The sequence below is a fragment of the Arachis duranensis genome, chromosome 10, assembly GCF_000817695.3.
Source record: "Arachis duranensis cultivar V14167 chromosome 10, aradu.V14167.gnm2.J7QH, whole genome shotgun sequence".
Lineage (NCBI taxonomy): Eukaryota > Viridiplantae > Streptophyta > Magnoliopsida > Fabales > Fabaceae > Arachis > Arachis duranensis.
In genome coordinates, this window is record NC_029781.3 from 74,578,064 (window position 1) to 74,581,490 (window position 3,427).

A 3,427-nucleotide genomic window follows, 5' to 3' on the forward strand; every position below is an offset into this window, starting at 1 on the left:
CCTGGTGAGAAATTTTTTGTAGGAATTTTCTTATTTCTCCATCCCCTTGGAACCCTTTTTTTTTCCATTGATGTTGTCTTGTTTTCTATGGATTCTTTCTCTAGTGGATTCTTGTTATTGATCTTGCATGACTCTGATGGTTCTGGTTCCCATTGGATCATCTTTGAACATGGTTCTTCTTGACTATATGGCTTCCCAACTAATGGGTCTTCCAATTGTGTTGTTTGTGCTTCCTTGTTTGGCTCCTCCATCAACTTATTGTCTTCATGATCTGCTTCTTATGAGAGGTTGAAAACATTGAAAGTGAGCTGCTCATTATGTATTCTCAACACTAACTCTCCTCGTTCTACATCTGTGAGTGCTCTAGCTGTGGCTAGGAATGGTCTTCCCAAAATGATGGGGTAAATAGGATTCTCATCCATTTTCAGAACAACACAATCTGTGGGAAGATAGTAGCTCCCAACCTTCACCAACACATTTTCAACCACTCCTACTGCTTGTTTTTGAGTTTTGTCAGCCAATCTGATAATTACATCAGTAGGAGTTAGTTCATTGATTTGAAGCTTCTTCATGAGGGAGAGAGGCATTAGGTTGATGCTTGCTCCCAAGTCACAAAGCCCTTTGTCAATCATTATTTCTCCTATGGCACAAGGGATGTGGAAACTCCCTGGATCCTCCTTCTTTATGGGTGGCCCTGGTTGAATGAGAGCACTACAATCTCTGTTCATCTTGATTGTTTGTCCACCCTTCAATGGACTTTTTCTGGCTAGTAGCTCTTTTATATACTTGATGTAGAAAGGCATCTGTTGGAGGGCTTTAATGAATGGTATATTTACATCTAGAGATGCAAACATATCAAGAAACCTTGAGTACATTCTCCCTGCTACACCACCTTTAAGCTATAGGGAAAAGGTGCATATGGGTTCAATACTTCCTTCTTCTTTAGCTCTTCCTTGGATGTAAGATGAGTTGCACAACTTCCTTCCTTCTGGCTTTCCTTTTGGTTATTTTGAAGGTGTTCTACTCCATTCATACTCCCCTCATCACTTGTGGTTATCATTTTGCATTCCTCCCATCTCACTTTCTTTGTTTCTCCTCTTGGATTCTTCTCTGTATCACTGGGGAATCCATCAGTGGGTTTGGGACTTTGTTGAGATAGGTACCCTACTTGGGACTCTAATCTCTTGATGTTTTCTCCTTGATTCTTGATATTAGCTCGCACTTCTTCCTTAAACACTTTGTTATCTTGGATTTTCTTGCATATGTGTTCAAGTAGAGCCTCAATCTTTGAAAGCCTATCATCTATCAATGATGGTGGGTTGAGATTAGGTGGTTGAGAAGGTTGGTTAGATGGATGTTGGTAATATCTCTGTGAGGTATTTTGATGAGTAGTATTGTTGTTGGAGTTGAAGTTGTGGCGTCTCTGATCTTGCCCTTGGTCTTGTTAATTTCCCCATCCAAAGTTGGGGTGGTTCCTCCATCCAGAGTTGTAAGTTTTGGAGTATGGATCATGGACTTGTCTAGGTGAGTTTCCCACATAGTTGGCTTGCTCCAGTCACCTTCTTCTCCTATGTTTACTCCTTCTTGAGTTGGTGATAAGGTGATGGCTGCTGCAACTTGGTTCTCTTCCACCTTCTTGGTAAGATCTGCTAGCTGCTTGGTGATCATCTTATTTTGGGCTAACAGTGCATCCATGTGCTTCAGCTCCATTACTCCTCTAGTGTTGCTTCTTTCGGAGGCATAGAAGTAATCATTCTCAGCAACTGTTTCAATGACATCTATGGCTTCTTCAATGGTTTTCTTCTTGTTTAAAGAGCCTCTTGATGAATGATCCACAGCCTTCTTTGACTCATAGGAAAGACCTTCATAGAAGATGTGAAGTTGAACCCACTCATTAAACATCTCTGGTGGGCATCTCCTTGTTAGATCCTTGAACCTTTTCCAAGCTTCATAAAGTGTCTCCCCATCTTGCTGTCTAAACGTCTGCACTTCAGTTCTCAGTCTATTGATCCTTTGAGGGGGGTAAAACCTTGCCAAAAACTTGTTCACCACTTCTTCCCAATTAGTTAAGCTTTCCTTTGGGAAGGATTCAAGCCATTTGGATGCCTTGTCCCTTAGTGAAAAAGGGAACAAGAGCAGCCTATAGGCATCCGGGTGGACTCCATTGGACTTCACTGTGTCACAAATCCTCAAGAAGGTGGTCAAGTGTTGATTAGGATCTTCTTGAGCACCTCCTCCAAATGAACAATTATTCTGCACCAGGGTGATGAGCTGAGGTTTTAGCTCGAAATTGTTGGCATATATGGTGGGCTTCTGAATGCTACTTCCACAGTTTCCTGGATTAGGATTGATATAGGATCCTAAGACCCTCCTTTCTTGCCCAGCCCGGTTTGCATGGCCTTCTCTGGCATGATTATGAGCCTCTTCTTCATAATTGTTCTCCAAATTCTCTTCCATGTTGGGTTCGAAGTACTCTTCCTCTGCTTCCTTAGCACCAATAATCCTTTTTCCTTTTGTTTCCCTTCGTAGTCTCCAAAGGGTTCTTTCAGGTTCTGAATCAAAGGATGTTGAAGCTCCTTCTCTTCTCCCTGTCATACAACAAACAGATTGCACAACAGGAGGTATAGTGAAGACTATTCTTGTTAGAGTAATAGTTAGTGTGAATGATGCAATTTATCAAACAGTTAGTGGGTTACTGAGCTGAATTATGATCAACTAAGAAAAAGAGAACAGAAAATAGAGAGGGTATAGGGAGTGAGGAAGAAATTAAAAACTAACTAAGGTAAATTGACTGAACAAAAAGAAACGAATAACGAAATAAAAAAATGCTCAATCTAGTGATCTTCTAACTTAATCATTGTTGATTCAAAATTGATCCCCCGCAACGGCGCCATAAACTTGATGCATGAAAACTTGTCTCTCAACAAATTTTCCTTCGACCAGTATACCGAATTGTCGTCAAGTAAAACTCACAATAGAGTGAGGTCGAATTCCACAGGAATTGATTGGTAGAGTGAGGTCGAATCCCACAAGGATTGATTGGTCAAGCAACTTTAGTTAGAAGAATATGCTAGTTGAGCTAAACAGAATTGAGATTGAGATGCAGGAATTTAAATGACTAGAAAGTAAACAACAAAAATTAAAGTGCAGAATCTTAAATGGGAAGTTAGGATAATGAGCAGGAATTTAAATGGCAGAAAGTAAATAGAATGGGTAAGATCAGAAATGGGGAGATCATTGGGTTTAGGAGATGTTGCATTCTCCAGATCAAGTTCATTCTCATCTCTTCCTCAATCAATGCATTCATTAATCTCCTTGGCAATCTTAAGTGATTGGATCCCAATTCCTTGGCAATCCAATCTCTCTAAGCTTAAAGAAGAAGAAGAATGAAAACTATAATTGATCTATCAAATTACAACAGAACTTT